We start from the raw sequence: 20,365 nt of genomic DNA, 5'->3' as shown, positions 1-20,365 counted from the left end.
CCGCCCCTCGCCCATAGCTGCAAGCTAGCGCCTGACTCTTCAGGTCGTCACGTGAGAAAGCATAGTAATTAGAGGCACCAGACTTGGTCTCGAACAATTCGTGGAACTCTCCCCTTGTTGATGGAACAAAGCATGTCCCTGTCTTCAGGAATTTTGCTTCTTTTGAAGAAACACTGGGGGAATATTATCAGTACACAGAACCCCAGGGAGATATCCTAGGGTTCTTGAAGATAAGCTAGACCTTGGAGGGTAAACATGAAAATCAGGGCCACGCTAAGCCGTTAGCCATCTGTGGCAGAAAACTGAAAGATTGTCTATAATAATGTGACTGAATGATCTAGATACATATGCAAATAATGTCATTTCAGAAATCTCAGTAATTTCAGGGAGGCGGGCCTAAACTATTATAGTCAGTTAGTAGGCAGACACCTAGTCAGTTGTACCATGCATTGTTTTTCCTGGAGAATTCTTATCCTCCATTTCCCATATTTTCTTCCAGGTGTAGGGACATCTATAACCAAACACACTTGCTTCCGTCTCAAGAGAATCACTTACCTGATTAATGAGGTTGGAAGGACAAATGGGTTGCACAGCCCAAGCCCTCTCCCTTCAAAACTCTTGTAGCAAGCTGCCCTTATGGAGCACATATTTTCCTCTGCCCTCAAGGATGGGTCTAAAAATAGACTCCCAGCTCTTCTCCCCTTTTCTGTGTCTTGTCTCCCCAAGTGTTCCTATGGTCTTGTTCCAAAATGTTTGGGCCTTTAAGGGATCTCCAAAATACACCCCTTCTCCATATCTGGGTTCTAAACCACCTGAAAATGTGATAAAAATAATAAGGATAAAAGTATATCTACTTTATTTTTTATAAAGATGATATTGGAGAATGTGGCTTAGATTTGCCACAAGGGAATTAGGCTTCCTATTAATGAACCCCAGAACTGGGCAAACATTACTATCCAGCAGTGCTGCACAAGGACAGTCGGAAAGGGCAAGGACTGCAATGCATATGTATCTGCTGTCTGATGAAGGAGTTCTATGTGTATTCAAGAAGAGTGGCTTCCTTGCGAGGCTCTCTCTGTAGCAGGAAAAAGTATTTCAGGACAGTTTCTTTGAGAAAACTTCTTGAGATGATTAAATAGTCCTTGTTCTAATTACGTACTCACCAAGCCACCTTCTGAGGATATGGTTCTCCATGTGTCTCAGGGAGCAGCTTGAAGCATTACCCTATCATTTCCTTGACAAGCATGATTGCAGGGGAATCTCTTCTTGTAGAAGGGGATTGGAATAAATTTCTAAATTCCAAGAATAGGATGACAATCATACATCATGAAAATTTTTGTTGGAAATCCCTTCAAGAAGGAATTGAGGAAATGTTCAAAATCTATACCCACACTTAAACTCACACACTAACCATAGCCAAAATTATAACTAAGTCCTACCAAACTTTCAAGAATAACCAAATCCCTGTCATATCCAATGATTATAGACCACAAAAAAAAAAAAAAAGAGAGAGTTCACCAAAAGCACGTTTTGGATATCCATTTCTGTTTAACAAACACCACCAATAGCCAATTTTTATCCCTCAGGATTCTGTGGGCTAGGTTGTTTTCTGCTCTATGTGATATTTGTCACCCGGGGCTGCAGTCATCCGGAGGCTCCACTCAGCTGGGACATCCAATCACTCACGTGGGCCATTGGTGTTCATTGTTGCTGGGGATTCAGCTGGGGCTGTTCACTGGGGCACCTTGGTTCTCCTCCGCAGAGTCTTACTTGTGCACGGTTGCCAGATAAAATCAGGACACCAAGTTAAATTTGAATTATAGATAACTAACAAATAATTTTTGTGTAAGTATTTCACATGCAATGTCACTTTGTTTACCAGAAATTCAAGTTCAACTGGGCATCCTGTACATTATTTGCTAAATCTGGCAACCCTAGGAGAGGAGCCTATGTCAAATGAACATATTCATTTTCTGAGGCCCATATTACTATGACTTAATGATTTGAACGGCCTTAATACAGAAGTCTTATTTTTACCAACAAGGGAAATTCGTGTGAGGGTTTAGAAAAGGATCCCCAAAGTGATTCTGAGGTACAATCTGGTTAAGGGGCCTTGGGTGACAGGGAAGGTCAGGACCAATTCCCTGTTTCAAAGAGGAAAGATAGTTACTATTTATGGAACAGACTGTTTTGAGGGGCCAAGATCCAGGTTCTTCATGTTAGTGGTGGGATTTAATCTCACAATAGCCCTGCTAGTGAGGTATCACTATTCTCTCTTCATAGATGTATGTTATTCCAAAGCACAGGCTCCTAAGCACAGACACAGATGACAAAGAGATTGTTCCCCATGCCCACTGCCAGAGTCAGGGATGGGACCTGGCAGTCTGGGCACTGTTAGTCGCTGGTGGCAAGTTTTAGCAAAGGTATCAGGACACATTCTGTTGAGGTGGTTAATCTCTGTTCTCCTGGTGTTTACCTCCTTGCTGCAGGGAGCCAGGCTTGGTGCCTCTTTCCCCTGCTTCAGGGGAGGTTGGTGAGGGGACTGGAAGCAGAAGCTGTCTGAAGCCTGTGTTTCTTTCATCCTTTGTGAAAAGTTAAATTTATGGAAATGATTGGGCTGCTTGTACCTTGTAGGGAGGAAAAGGCCTGTGAGGACACGGAGAAGGAAGTATTCTCTCAGAGAGGGAAGAGGTTGGAGGTCTACAGGTCTTTTCAGGAGTAGGTACACAAGCTGTGCTCCATAAACACAGGGTGTGACTCTGTGGATGGTCCATCAAGGCTGGGCATCTAGATGTGATAGATTTTTCTAGTATGGATCCAGAGATAGATGAAGAAAGAATGGGATTCCAGCTTTTCTCCTAATTACAATATATCATGCATTCTCAACAGAGGTGACATTGCCCCCCAAGGGGCTCAAGATTGGTTCTTGGGGGTAGAATTTTCATAGATATTACAATGGTCTGTGAACCTTCAAGGGACCACAGTATACAAACAGATAAACTACATTTGTGGTCTTAAAAATGTCATATTCCACTGGGGAGTGGGGTTGCAGGTGATTCAGCAAGAAAATGTCTGAAAAGACTCCTTGAGGGGGGCGATAATGAAAGAAGGTTGACGAACACTTCATATACACAGTGACCTTTTATGTATCTGATGGGCCACCAGGAGTTAGGGACAGGTCATTTAAACTTCCCAATGGGTAGTCACTCAACAATCACTCTTGGTGGTGACAACGATGGTAACGGTGATGGTGATGATGATGATGATGATGATGATTATAGAAATGAAATCCTGCACCAAAGATCAAGAGAATTGGCTATGTGGATTGTTGTTGGTTTTTAAGATGATAAATAGAAAAGGATCAGTCAGAACAGGTGTTTTCTCTGGGAAAGAGGATATGGAGGGTACGAAATTAATGTTTATAAAATTAATGTAAACAAGTGGTATTCTAAATTGTAATCTCCTTTAATCTTTTTTTTTTAAGTAGGCTCTACACCCAATGGGGGGCTTGAACTCAAGACCCCAAGATCAAGACTGAGCCAGCCAGGCACCCTGTAGTTTCTCCTTTAATCTTAACACTTATTCAAGTTACCAATTTAATCCTGTAATTCAGATCATGATAAGAAGTTAGGAGAGGTTAAGTAAATCGGGGAAACTGCTCTGAAAGCCTGTTCGGTAGTGGAACCTGGAATTACTCTAAAATTTTCCCCATTGTGTCCTGAAGCTGCCAAGGCTCTGAATGCTCTAATCTCTCTGGGCACTGACATTTGATGCTGCCCAAAGTGTTGTTTAACTTATTAATAACGACCTCTGTTACTTTTAAATTATACTCTTATTGTGAATTTTATTTGTTTTTTTAAAAGGTTTTATTTATTTATTTGAGAGAGAGAGAGAGAGAGAACAGCAGGCAGAGAGAGAGGGAGAAGCAGGCTCCCTGCTCAGCAGGGAGCCCAACGTGGGACTCTATCTCGGGACCCTGGGATCATGACCTGAGCCTAAGGCAGATGCTTAACCTTCTGAGCCACCCAGGAGTCCCAGATATTATTGTGAATTTTAAACCACTGTGAAAGGCAAGTCTTCATTCCCACTGCTTACTACCCCAATTTGGGTCTCTTGGAGATCTTGGGAGGAAGTGAATGTGGAGATACTGCTCTGTGGGCTTCAAAAAACATGGTAAATATTAGAAAAACACAGCAAAATATAACATTGACGGGAGTTTTCAATAACGTAGGTATAATTGATAACTGTGTAGATTTCAGTGTAGATATAATAAATAAAGCTAATATAGCATAAAGGGGGAGGGTAAGGGGACCATTAAGGTGAGGTTTCTATTATCAGTTGAAGTGGTAAAGTATTGATTCTAAATAGATTATGAGAAATTAAGTAGGTAGTTTGTAATCCATAGAACATCCGCAAAAATGTTATACAAAGATATATTCAACATCACAATACTAAAAAGCATTCAAATAAGGCAAAAGGCAAGAAAGAGGAAACAGGATAATGAAAAACAAAGAGGACAAAAAAATAGAAATGTAATAGATCTAAATTGAAACATCAATAATTACATTATTTGTCAATGGTCTAAATACATAACCAAATGACTGAGACTGTCAGAATGGATTTAAAGAACAAAATAAAGAAGACCCAACTATATGCTGTCTACAAGCAACTCTTTTCAAATATAATGATACAGGTAGCTTAAAAGTAAGAGGATGAATGAAAATATACCATGCAAACATCGATCAAAAGAAAGCAGGAGCATCTACGTTATCAGACAATTTAGACTTGAAAGCATACACAATTACCAGAGACAAAGAGGGTCAGTCAATTCACCAAGAAGATATAATAATTTTAAATGTGTACTGTATTATATCTAACAACAATCTCAAAATACATGCAGCAAAAGTGATAGAATAAACACATCCACAATTATAATTGGCGTCTTCAACATTCCTCTCTCCGAATTAGTAGGCAAAACATCAGCAAGATTATAGATGAACTGAATACCGCCATCAACCAACTGGATCTAACTGACATTTATAGAACACCCCAAAACAGCAGAATACACACTCTTTTTTTTTTTTAAGATTTTTATTTATTTATTTGACAGAGAGAGAGACCAAAAGCAGGAATACAAGCAGGGGGAGTGGGAGAGGGAGAAGCAGGCTTCCTGCCAAGCAGGGAGCCCGATGCGGGGCTGGATCCCAGGATTCTGGGATCATGACCTGAGCCGAAGGCAGACGCTTAACGACTGAGCCACCCAGGCACCCAGAATACACACTCTTTTCAAATGCACATGGAACATTCAACAAGATTGACTATATCCTGGATCATAAAACAAACCTTAACAAATTTAAAGAATTGAAATTAAACAGAATGTGTTATCTGACAATAATGAAATGAAATTCTCGAAATCAGTAGTAGAAAGATCACAGGAAAATCTCCAAAAACTTGGAAACAACGCATATCTAATTAATTCATGGGTCAAATAGTAAGTCTCAAGAAAAATAAAAAAATATATGGAACATAATTTAAATGAAAAGACAAAATGAAAACCTACAGCTATCAAAATTTCAGGGTCAGAAAACAAATTGTTTGTTGTCAGGGTTGGGATGGGGAGAATGGGTGACTACAAAGGGAACGGGAATTTTTTGACAAGATGGAACTCTTGTATATCTTGATTGTAGTGATGGTTACACAACTGTATGTATTTTTCAAGACTAATGGAACTGTATACAAAAAGGAGTGAATTTTCTTCTAAATCATAACTTAATGAAAATAATTTTAATAGTCACTTGTGGGGCACCTGTGTGGCTCAGTCGTTAAGTATCTGCCTTCAGCTCAGGTCATGATCCCAGAGTCCTGGGATCGAGCCCCGCATCGGGCTCCCTGCTTGGTGGGAAGCCTGCTTCTCCCTCTCCCACTCCCCCTGCTTGTGTTCCCTCTCTCACTGTTTCTTTGTCTGTCAAAAAGATAAATAAAATCTTTAAAAAAATAGTCATTTGTTAAATGAAGAACATAAGTAGATCAGTGTTAATTCTGTGATTCCAACTTCATATCTGAAAAATAAATCAATTGATGAAAAGAGCAATGTATCTATTCATGTATGTATATTTCAGTATGCATAGAAAAATGAATACCAAGTAAAATCAAATGATAGCAGTGACTACCTCTGGGAAACAGGATGGAGGAATACTGGTCAGGTAAGAGACTTTCACTGTGGCTATGAGGCATTTTAAACAGCACATAAATTATTTCTATTTATAATCCATTATGAAATAGCATATGTGGAAGGTATTCTGATAGGCAGTAAGGGTACTGAGGAGAAGTATAAAAATGATATTCAAAATACACTTAAAACATATTTGTCTAACTCTTTGTTCCACTAAAATTAATGTAGGAATGATAACTAGCTTCACATAGTTTATGATAGAAAAAAATGCAAAAAATACAATGTTCAGTGGATACAGCTAAAATTTAAATAAATGTGGTCTATATTCCTTCTGAATTACAGTTCATTAAGGGAAAATGTTATGCCCTGAGTGAATAATAATAGTATCTTTTAAAGAACATCAAATGATCAGGAACTGTGCCTGAGTATTATTATTATAATAGAAAAAATGTCGTAAAGGAATATGGGTCTCTTGTCATGAACATAAGAATTTCTAGGTGTTTCAGGTGCACCTAGGTGGCTCAGACGGTTGAGCGTCCAACTCTTGATTTCAGGTCAGGTCATGATCTCAGGGTCATGGGACTGAACCCCACTTGGGGCTCCACACTCAGCAGGGAATCTGCTTGGGAATTCTCTCTCTCCCTCTCCTTCTGCCCCTCCCCACCTCTCTCTCTCTCTCAAATAAATAAATAAATAAATCTTTTTTTGAAAAAGGAATTTCTAGGTGTTTCCGACCCAGACAAGGAAAGGGGGCTGTGTGTCTCAGTGACCTCTGTCCTCCCTTAGCAAGGCTTATAGACTGATGAAGGATCAGCAGCCCCCCAGACCTCTTTACCTTATGCAATACATTCACAGGGGTGGGAGAATCAGCAGTCTCACTTGCCAGCCCACAGCCTGTCACTAGCCATACATCAGGTTTCCATAGTAACAAGGACACAGTCCTGTCACCTCAGCAACACAGGCTCTATCCACAAGCCTGCTCTTCATGGCTGCTCTGCTCTGTTTGCAAGGAAGGATGGTATTTCTACTCTCAGAGTCCAATAACTTCCTGGCTACCAAAAAGCAAGTGGACTCTCACCTGGTTCCAAACTCTCCAGTGCCTTGCCAGAGCTCTGCAGGTAAAATGCAAACTCCTGACCATGGCCTAGAGGGCCCTGTGTGCTCTGGCCCCTGCCTTCCTTACTAGTCCTATCTGGGGCCACTCCGTCTCTCATACTCACTCTGCTACACTGGCCTCTCTCCATTCCAAAAGGGCCAAACTACTTCCCACCCTAGGGCCTTTGCACATGCTGCCCCTCCCCGCCTGGAATTCTCTCCCACCCTAGCTCTCTCCTACTCACACTTCAGGTTACCCTTTAAATGTAATTTCTCAGAGAGGATTTCTTTACCTCCTTACCATCTGAATTAGATCCCCAATATTGTTCTTTCACAAGATGCTGGATTTTGCACCATGAAGGCCGCTTGAGCAAAAGTGCTTGACAAAAAGGGAAAAATGCAAGTAAAGCAGATGGCATAGTGCCTGGAATATAGTTGTTACTCAATCCAGGTACCATACCCTCTTTGACCTGGCCCCCTGGTACAATTCTCTTTGGTAGCTGAGGAGGGAAGAGAGGCGATAACTCACACAAGGTCCTGTCAACGGTGAAGGCTCAGGCACTGAGACTCAGACAGCGCTTCTGACTCTTGCCCCAGGTCCCTCCCTGTGGATCCATTGCCACCAAATGCCTCATCTTTCTGGAGCTCCAAGAAGGTCCCAGCCTCCAGCTCATGAATACACCTGAACTGAACCTACTGGACCCAAAAAGGCCACAGCAAAGGCATAATCATTCAGTAGAAAATACTAAGTCTTTTTCTCTGACTCCACTCCTACAGACAACTCATTCTATAGCATTCTTTATCACAGAAATGACCCTAAATCTGTTATATAATGTAGCTGAGGGTGTCTGTTTTCCTTCTTCTTTTAACATTCTCAAAATTCTCTCTAAGACATAGTGACAATCTTAAGGAAAATGAAATTTCTCTTAAAGAGGGGAAAAGATGATAGGGCGCCTGGGTGGCTCAGTCGGTTAAGCGACTGCCTTCGGCTCAGGTCATGATCTCAGGGTCCTGGGATCGAGCCCCACATCAGGCTCCTTGCTCCGCGGGGAGTCTGCTTCTCCCTCTGCCTGCAGCTTCCCCTGCTTGTGCTCTCAATTTCTCTGTCAAATAAATAAATAAAATCTTTAAAAAGAAAAAAAAAAGAGGGGAAAAGATGGAATGAGAAAGAAAGAAACATGTGCTGCCAGTCTCTTCTATACATTCTAGATATTCTGATTGGTATCAGGATATCCTTTTACAGATTATAAGAGTGAGGCTCAGAGAGGTTAAGTACGTGCCAGGGCCAGACAACTACTAAGACAAAGAAATGCTATCATAATCCCCATGTGCTTGATTCAAAGTCCTGTGTTTGGAACCAGGCACTCCACCTCCTCTTTAGATGGACTATGCAGAGCAATGGGGACTCTCATACACAATTTGTTGGATTATAATCTTGCATCAATTTACAGAGCAATTTGATCATATCTAGCAGATTGTGCCTATCTGATGACACCTCAAATGGACCCAGAATCACTGTCATGTGTGCCCAGGGAGGCCCGTACAGGAAAGGCCTTTACACCGCTCTTTTTAAAAGCACAAATCTGAAAATAACTCAAACATCCATCAACAGATTATTCTGGATAAATAAATCATGGTACAATCATACAATGAAATACAATATACCAGTCAAAAATAGAATGTAGGTGAATCTCAGAAACAAAATATGTGGTGGAAACTGCAAGTTATACAATGATACCTAGGTAAACCCACATACATATGTTACCAAAACTCAAACTCGTTTGTACACCCAGTGTGCAGTATGCCAATATTTGAGACACTGGTTTTGAGGTAAAGAAAACTATTATCGGAAGGGCAGCCCAATGAGAAGGCAGGGGATCATTCCCAAAGCTGCCTTGCCTTGAGCCTAGGGACAGCTTATATACATGAGAAGAGGGGTTTCTTGAAACTTTGAGGGTGGGGAAAGACCTGGAAACAATCTGGAAGTAAGCATTCTTGCAGACAATGAGGTGATATTTGGGACCTGGTACGATCAGATTCGTCAAGACAGATGTTACTGTCCAGTCCCCACTAGGTTTCTATGATCAGTGGGTAAACAGGGACTAGGGGTAAAAAAGGCAAAATTAATGATTGGTTGTGCATGAGGTTAAGAGGTGCATAAAGCATAAGTAGGGAACAAAACAAAATGTGGACCTAAGTTAATAATGCAACTAATACAACTATAGTTCTGTTTATGCTTTCAAAACAGGTTCAGGAACTAAGCATCAGGTCTCACATATAGTAAGGAATGTAAAGACTTACCTATGAATTTTTATTAAAATATAGATGTTTAGGACCTACTCTAGACTTACCGAATCTATTAGACATCCCCTTGATGTATATTCTTACTGCATGCTTGGTATATTCATGGTATATTGTGTATGTTATGTCCTGTGATTATTATATATCTTTTTTTTTGAGAGAGAGAGAGAGAGAGAACATGCACACGAGCAGGAGTGCAGGTGTGGGGGAGGGGCAGAGGGAGAGGGAGAGAGAGAATCCCAAGCAAGCTCCACACCCATCACGGAGCCTGACATGGCTTGATCTCACAACCCTGAGATCATGACCTGAGCTGAAATCAAGAGTCAGATACTTAACCTACTGAGCCACCCAGGTGCCCTGGATTATTATAAATCTTGAGATTTTTGTTCCTTTATAAAAATTATGTTCATCTATTTTTTGCAAATCAGATGTAACATTCATTGTCTTCATTGAAAATATGCATAATAATGGTCCTTAAACACATTCTGTCTAAAACTTTGTGAATTGTCTTTGTTATCATTGTTTTGTATGCCACAGAAACAAAATTTCCTTGTCAATTATATTATTCTTGTTATAAGCTCCTCAGCTTTTTCCCTTTAGAAAATTACCATCAATAAATTAACCACAGGGGCACCTGGGTGAATCAGTGGATTGAGCGTCCGACTCTTGGTTTTGGCTCAGGTCTTGATCTCAGGGTCCTGGGATGGAGCCCTGCATTGGGCTCCTCACTCAGCACAGAGTCTGCTTGGGATTCTCTCTCTCCCTCTCCCTCTGCCCCTCACCCCACTCGCACTCTCTCTAAAATAAATAAATAAAATCTTTAAAAAATAAATAAAATGAATTACCACAGCCATTTTAAGCCTCTGTCATGTACTTCAATTCCGACTCCAATTCCCATGTTTTTTCCACACCATGAAACAATTCTCCAACACCAGCTGGGTGTCCTACATTTCAATTCAATTCTGACACTATCTACCTGGAGTAGATAGCCCCCCCCCCACTTCAGACATCAATCTCAAGTCCAGGTTGTCACCTATGCCTCTGACTAATAAGCTATAGATTTGGAGGTTCCAACCTCCAAAGTAACATTTTATTTACTTATTTTACCTACTCATTGTACTTACTAGATTACTGGTTTATTATAAAAGGATATAACGCAGGAACGCCAGATGGAAGAGATGCATAAGGGATGGTATAGGGAAAAGGGTGCAGAGCTTTCTTACCATGTCCAAGGGCACCACCCTCTCCAAATCTCCGTGTGTTCACCAAACCAGAACAGCTCTGGGCCCCATCTTTTTGGGTTTTTATGGAGGCTTCTTTATGTAAGCACGATTGATTAAATCACTAGCCATTGGTTATTTTTTAAGGTTTTTTTTTCAGCAATCTCTACGTACAATGTGGAGCTCAAATTCACGACCCCAAAATCAAGAATCTCTTGCCCTACTGACTGAGCCAGCCAGGAACCCCTGGCCAATGGTTATTGAACACTTATCTCCAGTCCCTCTCCCTTCCCCAAAGGGTGGTGCAGGGTGGGACAGAAAGTTCCAACTCTCTAATCACAAGATTGGTACCCCTAGCAACCAGCCCACCCTTAGGTTACCTCAGGTCTTTCCAAATTGACTCATTAACATAACAAAAGATACTATTATCGCTCTCTTCACTTAGGAGATTCCAAGGGTTTTAGGAGCTCTGTGCTAGGAACAGAGACGAAGACCAAATATATATTATAAATCAAAATGTCATATCTGTAAATAGTTTTTTTTTTACTCTGATGCTTGCCCAAAGACTCTGAAATCAGCTACAGGCCAGAGTTCACGTCTTCAGGAAAGGACTGCTTCAGAGCTTGGCAGAAATCGATTTCAACACAAAGAGGATGAAAATTTGCCTAGTAAAGAAAACTATGAGTGAGCCCTTTTAAGATTCAGACAGTGCGTTACTTACATAGACATTAAAAGGATGAGTAGCCAAAGGTAACAGTTCTTCTTGTCCCTGGTATCGGGGAAAAAAACGCAAAAAGGGGCCAGAAGACTGCAACATGGATTATAGGACACCCTATTTCTGGGGAGTCAATACTGTCCTGCAGCTCCACAGTTTTATAGCCTATAGCTGTACCTCAAAAGAGAGAGGCAGAAAGACTCACACCTCATCAGAATCCAGGAGGCAACAAGAAACTCTTAGGATAACCTCCTGCTAGAGAAGAAGGCAAGTGAGAAATGCTGTGGTAACAGCTTCTCAGAAGGCTTCCATGCTCTCATGCTCTGGAAAACCAATAAAATGCATTCTTCCATGACTCAGATGAGCTGAGGTTTGAGTCTTAGCCTACATGGCCGATGTGGATACATGCAAAGTTATTGTGGTGCTAGAAAGGAGCTGTTTCCCCAAAAAGGACTATTTTAGCCTACTGAGACTTGAAAGAGTACATTTGTGGATATGGACTTCTGAAGTCTTTGTTTCAGCAACTTAAACCATACCAATGGACTGAGTCCTGATTTCCAGAATGCTTTTTTAGTTCAGAAGCAGGTGGGTCCATGAGACTACTAACCCAAGATCCAGCAGAACAAGAGTTAATTATATAGGACTGAATGACCTGATGAGGGACGCTTGTAGTTTTTGTTTGGAATATTGTTGATACTGTTTTCATCTATGTTCTGGATATATAATGTGGCCCTACATCTTTCTGACACTATCTATAACCTTTAATAATTTACTACATCTTGCATTTGTAAATTGAAATAAAACATTTGTAAATGACTTTTTTTCTCACTGACCCCCAACCCTCTGTAGAATTTACAAACTTTAATTGGGTCTTCTTACTTTTAATTGCAATATAATGATTTGCACAGATTCAGTAATAGTGTGTGCTCCTTGGAGCATGGTAGCAATGAAGATGAAATAGGACATGCCCCCGCCAGTGGGGGGGGGGGGCTCTGGCCCCATCGACTACAAGTAGAACCTGTTGGGTGACAGGATGTTTGCTGTGGGCATTGGGACACTGCTCTTAGGATACTAGAGCAGGATGAAGTGGAACCATGAAGGCAGGTGACTGCAGATTGAGGACTTGGAGGCCTCTGTTGCAAGTAGAGAAGGATGGGAGGGTCCTGAAGATGCTTCTGGAGAACCTGGAGAAGGAGGCCATCATCATGAAGGACATGCCTGACTGGAAGGTGGGTGAGTCTGTGTTCACACAGTGAACTGGGTGACCCCCCATGATGGGTGAGCTCATGGGCTGGGCATGAACAAGGAGATACTCAATGCCAACCATGGCTTCATGTGGTACATGTAGGGACCTGGACCCCTCAGACCACTGGACCCCTGCACCCTCCCTACTGGGAAAGAATAAATGCTCTGGAGACCAGCCAAAAAAAAAATGCATGCTCCTTTTTAACAGGATATAATTAGAAACTTTGGTTATGCAACTAAGGCCTTGCCTGAAATACCATATTTGAGAATGATATTCATTTAATCAGGTATGGCCAGCTATAGTTAGAGAATTAAGGTTGACCCTAAAGAACCCACTGAAGAAAACTGGTTTGATACTTGGCTAACAGGGTGTCCAGTCTTTTAGGTAAGAAAGGAACTCTGCCTTATAGGCTGGCCAGGAACTCTGAGATAGTTTGGTAACCTTGAGAAAAGAATTTCCCCCAATTTACACATCTTGGAGGTGAAGTCTGGGGGAGAGAGTTTCTTGGCTTTTCTTGCTAGCCTTAGGATAGGTAAATAATAAGAGGCTTTTAAAAGTACAATGTGGAAACCCACAGCTAACCTTGTACTCAGTGGTGAAAGACTAAAACCTTTCCTCTAAGATCAGGAACAAGACAAGTTTGCCCACTTTCACCACTTCAATTCAACATAGTACTGAAAGTTCTATCCAGGGCAGTTAGGTAAGAAAAATAAATTAAAGGGCGCCTGGGTGGCTCAGTCCTTAAGTGTTTGCCTTCCGGTCAGGTCATGATCTCAGGGTCCTGGGAAGGAGGGAGCCCTGTATCGGGCTCCCTGCTTGGTGGGAAGCCTGCTTCTCCCTCTCCCACTCCCCCTGCTTGTATTCCCTCTCTCGTTGTCTCTCTCTCTGTCAAAAAAATAAATAAAATCTTAAAAAAAAGAAAAATAAATTAAAAGCACCCAAATTGGAAAGGAAGAAGTAAGATCATCTCTGTTCACAGATGACATGCTCTATTATGTAGAAAAACCTAAATATTCCACAAAAAAACCTGTTAGAACTAATAAACTAATTCAGCAAAGTGGTAGGATATGAAATCAATACATAAAAATCAGGTTTGGAAGACTTAATATTGCTAAGATGTCAATACTACCCAAAGTGAACTATAGATTGATGAAATCCCTATCAAAATTCCATTGATGCTTTTTGCAGAAATAGAAAAATTTATCCTAAAATTATTATGGACTCTCAAGGGACGTAAAGAACGAAAATAATCTGGAAAAAAAAAAGTTGGAGGTCTCACACTTCCTGATTTTAAAACTTACTACAAAGCTACAATAATCAAAACAGTGTAGCATTGGCATAAAGACAGACCTTTAGATCAATGAAATAGAACAGAGAACCCGGAAATAAAGCTTCGCACATATGATCAATTGATTTTTGACAGGAATGCCAAAACCGTTCAATAAGAAAAGAATGGTCTTTTCAACAAATTGTTCTGGGGAAACTGGATATCCATATGCAAAAAAAATGAAGTTGGACTCCTACCTTATACCACATACAAAAATTAATTCAAAATGGATTTAAGACCCAAATTTAAGACCTGATGTTATAAAACTCCTGGAAGAAAACATAGGAGAATATCTTCATGACACGGATTTGGCAATTATTTCTTAGAGATGACACCAAAAGCACAAGCAACAAAAGCAAAAATAGACAAATGAGACTACATCAAACTTAAAAATTGTGCAGCAAAGGAAGCAATCAACAGAGTGAAAAGGCAACCTACTGAATGGGAAATAATATCTGCAAGCCAGATATCTGATAAGAGGTTAATATCAGGGTATATAAAGAACTCGTACAACTCAACAACAACAAAAAACAAGGAACCAGATTTAAAAATAGGCAAAGGACTTGAATAGACATTTCTCTAAAGAAAATACACAGATGGGGGCGCCTGGGTGGCTCAGTCAGTTAAGCATCTGCCTTCGGCTCAGGTCATGATCCCAGGGTCCTGGGATTGAGTTCCACATCAGGCTCCCTGCTCTGTGGGGAGCCTGCTTCTCCCTCTCCCTCTCCCTCTCCTGCTCCCCCTGCTTGTGTGCGCTCTCTCTCTGACAAATAAATAAATAAAATCTTTAAAAAAAAAGTTAAAAAAAAGAAAATATACAGATGACCAATAAACACATGAAAAGATGTGCATTACAAATCATGGGGGAAATGCAAATCAGAACAATAACAAGATACCACTTCATACCCATTAGGATGGTTATTATCAAAAAAACAGAAAATAACAAGTATTGTTGAGGATGTGAAGAAATTGGAAACCTTGTGTATTGCTTACAGGAATGTAAAATGGTGCAGCTACTGTGGAAAGCATCATGGTGTTTCCTCAAAAATTAAACATACTGGGTGGTTCAGATTGTTAAGCGTCTGCCTTCAGCTCAGGTCATGATCTCCGGGTCCTGGGATCCAGCCCCGAGCTGGACTCCCAGTTCAGTGGGAAGTCTGTTTCTCTCTCTCCCTCTGCCTCTCTCCCTGCTTGTGCTCTCTCTCTCTCTCCCTCTCTCAAATGAATAAATAAAATCTTAAAAAAATTAAACATACAATTAATATATGATCCAGCAACTCCACTTCTAGGTACATACCCAAAAGAATTGAAAGCAGGGGTTTAGATAGATATTTATACACTGATGTTTATAGCAGCATTATCCACAATAGCAAAAATGTGCAAACAACCCAAGTATCTATCAAGGAATGAATGGATAAACAAAATGTGGTATGTACATACCATAGAATATTATTCAGCTTTAAAAAGGAATAAAATTCTGACACATAATACAATATAGATGAACCCTGAAGACATTATGATAAGCCAGACACAAAAGGAAAAATATTGTGTATTTGTATACCACTTATATTGGATATTGCATACCACTTATACATGGTACCTGGAGTAGTAAAATTCATAGAGATAAAAGTAGAAAAGTGGTTACCAGGAGCTGGAAGGGGGGATAATGGGAAGTTACAGTTTCAGTTCGGGAAGATGAACAAGTTTTGGAGATGGATCATTGTGATGGTTTTACAACAATGTGAATGTTCTTAATGCCACTGAACTGTACACCAAAAAAATGGGTAAAATGTTAAATTTTATGTTATGTCTATTTTACCACAATAAAAAAATATCTAATGTGATAATTAGCATGAAAACTTTCAGCAAAGATAACTAAAGAAGGGCTACATAGTAAATTAGCATTCTTGCAGCAACTAAGTAAACAATAAAGTCAAATCTAATCAGGTCAGCCTTATTTTGTGATCAAGAATAATTTTTGAGATTATTGTTTATCAAAACTGGAGAGATGATAGGGAAAAATTGTTCTTCAAAGGAAAATTATATGTACACCATTCTGTGTTATTTGACTTTGATTCTATGGGAGTTATTTTATAACTGCCAGCTTTGGGCAACTTAGAGCAGTGGAAATAATTCCTGTCTACAAATATGCAAATGAACTTTGTCTTATGAGGCAGGGAAGGGACAGCCATCTCCTCTTGCAGAAAAAACACTGAAAAAGAGGCCAGTTATTTTCAGGTGATATGATTACACTGCAAATACCTGGAGCAGTTTTGGTTTCAGAGCACTTTAAGATTTAAAAATTATGGAGTTTAATTTTTTTTATGTGGGTCGTATCTGTCAAAATTTACTGTATTAAATATTAAAATGGAGAATTTTAATGTATTTATTTTGATTAATTTAAAACTTACAATAAAAAAACCATTATGTCATATAAAGCTAAATTGTAAATTAATATGAAAAATATATATCTCAAAAAAAAGTCATGAGAGGGGCATTTTATTTATTTTTATTTGTATATAGTTGACACACAATGATACATTAGTTTCAGGTGTACAACACAGTGATTCAACAACTCTATACTTTATGCTATGCTCACCACAAGTGTGCCTACCATCTGTCACCATATAATGCTATTATAAAACCATTAACTAAAAAAATAACAAACCATCAACTATATTCCCTATGCTGTACCTTTTATTCCCATGACTTATTCATTCTCAAACTATAAGTCTCTATCTCCCACTCCTCTTCACTCATTTTGCCATCCCCCTACCTCCTCCCCTCTGACAACCATCAGTTTGTTTTCTGTATTTATAGGTCTGATTCTGCTTTTTGTTTGCTTATTCATTTGTTTTGTTTTTTAGATTTCACATATAAGTGAAATCACATGGTATTCATCTTTCTCAGTCTGACTTATTTCTCTTTTTTTAAGATTTTATTTATTTATTTGACAGAGACACAGCGAGAGAGAGAACACAAGCAGGGGGAGTGGGAGAGGGAGAAGCAGGCTTCCTGCAGAGCAGGGAGCCCGATGCGGGGTTCAATCCCAGGACCCTGAGATCATGACCTGAGCCGAAGGCAGATGCTTAATTACTGAGCCAACCAGGCACCCCTCAGCCTGACTTATTTCACTTATCATAATACCTTCTAGGTCCATCCATGTTGTTACAAATGACAAAAATCTCATCCTTTTTTATGGCTAAGTAATATTCCACAGTATATATGCCAGATTTTCTTTATTCATTCATCTATCAAACCCACACTTATATGGTTAGTTAATCTATGACAAAAGAGGCAAAAATATACAATGGGGAAAAGACAGTCTCTTCAATAAATGCCACTGGGAAAACTGGACAGCTACATTTGAAAGAAAGAAACTGGACCACTTTCTTATACCACACACAAAAACTAAATTCAAAATGTATTACAGACCTAAATGTAAAATCTAAAACCATAAAACTCCTAGAAGAGAACATAGGCAGTAATTTCTTTGACATAAGCCATAGTAACATTACCCTAGATATGTCTCCTAAGGCAAGGAAAACAAAAGCAAAAATAAACTATTAGGACTATCTCAAAATAAAAAGTTTTTGCATAGTGAAGGAAACCATTGACAAAACAAAAAGGCAACCAACTGAATGGGAGAAGATATTTTCAAACAATATATCCAAGAAGGGGTTAATACCCAAAATATATAAAGAATTTATAAAAGTTAACAGCAAAAAAACAAATAATCCAATTTAAAGTGGGCAGAGGACCTGAATAGCTATTTTTCCAAAGACATACAGGTGGCCAATACACACATGAAAAGATGCTCAACATCACTCATCATCAGGGAAATGCAAATCAAAATCACAATGAGATATCACCTTACTCCATTCATAATGGCCAGAATTAAAAAGACAAGAAATATTAAGTGTTGTTGAGGATTTAAAGAAAATGTTTACAAATATATGTGCATATATCTGATAAGGGACTTGTATCTACAATATATAAAGAACACTTACAACTCACTAATAAAGTGACAAATAACCAAATGAAATAATGGGCAAAGGATCTGAATGCACATTTTTCCAAAGAAGACGTGCAAATGTCCACTAAGCACATGAAAAGATGTTCAACATCATTAGTCACTGGGAATGCAAATCAAAAACACAGTGAGGGGGCGCCTGGATGGCTCAGTCATTAAGTGTCTACCTTCCGCTCAGGTCATGATCTCAAGGTCCTGGGATACAGCCCCACATCGGGCTCCCTGCTCCGCTGGGAGTCTGCTTCTCCCTCTCCCACTCCCACTCCCCCTGCTTGTGTTCCCTCTCTCGCTATGTCTCTCTCTGTCAAATAAATAAATAAAATCTTTAAAAAAAAAAAAAACACAGTGAGATAGCACTTCACACCCATTAGGATGGTTACAATCAAAAGCAGAGGCAATAGCAAAGTGTTATTGAAGATGAAGAGAAAGTGAGACTCTCCTTTGTTGCTGATGGGAAAGTAAAATCGTGCAGCCGTTTTGTAAACCAGTCTGACAGTTCCTCAAAAGGTTAAACATAGGGTTAACATGTAACCCGCCAATTCCTTCTGAAATATAGACCTAAGAGAAATGAAAATCTATGTCCACATAAAATCTTATAAAAGAATGGTTATAACAGCATTGTTTATAATATCCAAAAAAGTGGAGAGAAACCCAAATGGCCATCAACTGATGAATGGAAAAACAAATGTGGTATAAATTAAATATTATTCAGCAATAAAAATGAATGAAGTACTGGGGTGCCTGGGTGGCTCAGTCAGTTAAGCGTCTGACTCTTGGTTTCAGCTCAGGTCATGATCTCAGCATCCTGAGATCAGGCCCCGCCTTGGGCTCGGTGCTCAGCACAGACTCTGCTTGTCCCTCTCCTTCTGCTCCTCCCCCCCACCGCCCCCCTCGTAAATAAATAAAATATTTTAAAAAATGAATGGGGGGACGCCTGGGTGGCTCAGTCATTAAGCGGCTGCCTTTGGCTCAGGTCATGATCCCGGGGTCCTGGAATCGAGCCCCACATCGGGCTCCCTGCTCCGCAGGAAGCCTGCTTGTCCCTCTCCCACTCCCCCTGCTTGTGTTCCCTCTCTCGCTGTCTCTCTCTGTCAAATAAATAAATAAAATCTTTAAAAAAAATGAATGGAGTACTGATACATGCTGCAGCATGGATGAAGCTGAAGATATTATGCAAGTGAAAGGAGCCAGTCAGAAGACACTACATATTGTATGATTCCATTCTTACGAAATGTCCGGAACAGGCAAATCCATAGAGACATAAAACAGAAATAGCGGGTGCCCATAGTTGGGGAGATGAGGAGAATAGGGAGTGATGTCTCCATTGCTGTGTTTGAAGGACTCCTGCCCACCTCAGGGACCTCCTTCTGTCCATGGCTACAGGGGGAAAGACAAACTTCAGGTAGATTCAGCGGCAGGCTTGCAGGGGGAGCAAGTCTTTCTGTACCTGGAGTAATAAGCCCCTCCTCAGATGCTCACACTGAGCACCCTTCAGGCAAGTCGCTTCTTCTTCCATCACCCCTGGGCTGGTGCTGATCCACAAACTGTTACCCTCCCACAACAGCATAAACACAGAAATTGGAAGAAACATTTACAAACCTCGACAGCGATCTGACAGAGTGGCTTTATGGCTGCTGAATTTAAGAATAAACAGGTTGAGCTCATTAAAAAAAACTCGGAGGTGCTTCCCTCTCAATCTCCCAGGTGGAATAACCAAGGAAGACACGTATTGGCTCATCTTGAGACACCTCCTCACGTATAGGGCCAATGGCTGTGGCTCAGAGGCTGCAGGTCCATCAGAGGCTGATTCAGAAGCGTGGGGCTGCACTAATCGGATGCTCCACAATACCCATAGGGTTGTAAGTAACTAAGTTCTGACCTTTCAAGAACAAAAGGTTATAGCCTGAAAAGAACAAAGTCAGATAAATCTGAATGAGTTAAGAGTAGCAGCCTCAGTTGGGAGGGGTCCTGAATACTTGTTGTTTCTTGAACTTTTGGATTTAGATATTTCTGTACTGAGTTTGGGTCCTTGCTTATGCTTTTCAAAGAATTTCACAATATGAATAGCATTGAAAAAGTTTGATTTGTGTATGTCTGTCCTATTACTGCTATTTCCCCCGTGTTGTTGCTTATACTTTGTTAGTGAAGCAGTAGCCATCCCCTTACTTCATCTCAGTAACCACAGCATTACACCATGATTGCTCACTAGGTTCCTTTTTCCTCAATCACCAGTGAAGGGACTAATCAGATGTATTC

The 20,365-nt window shown here is 40.2% G+C and overlaps 1 pseudogene; it reads left to right on the top strand.

The window, feature by feature from the left end:
* Positions 1-12,440: 12,440 nt before the first annotated feature.
* Positions 12,441-12,851, top strand: LOC118551407 (NADH dehydrogenase [ubiquinone] 1 alpha subcomplex subunit 13 pseudogene; annotated as a pseudogene).
* The last annotated feature ends 7,514 nt before the right edge of the window (positions 12,852-20,365 follow it).

The sequence above is a fragment of the Halichoerus grypus genome, chromosome X (assembly GCF_964656455.1).
Source record: "Halichoerus grypus chromosome X, mHalGry1.hap1.1, whole genome shotgun sequence".
Classification (NCBI taxonomy): domain Eukaryota; kingdom Metazoa; phylum Chordata; class Mammalia; order Carnivora; family Phocidae; genus Halichoerus; species Halichoerus grypus.
The sequence above is the reverse complement of the archived record's forward strand: the minus strand, read 5'-3'. Positions and strand labels throughout refer to the sequence as shown.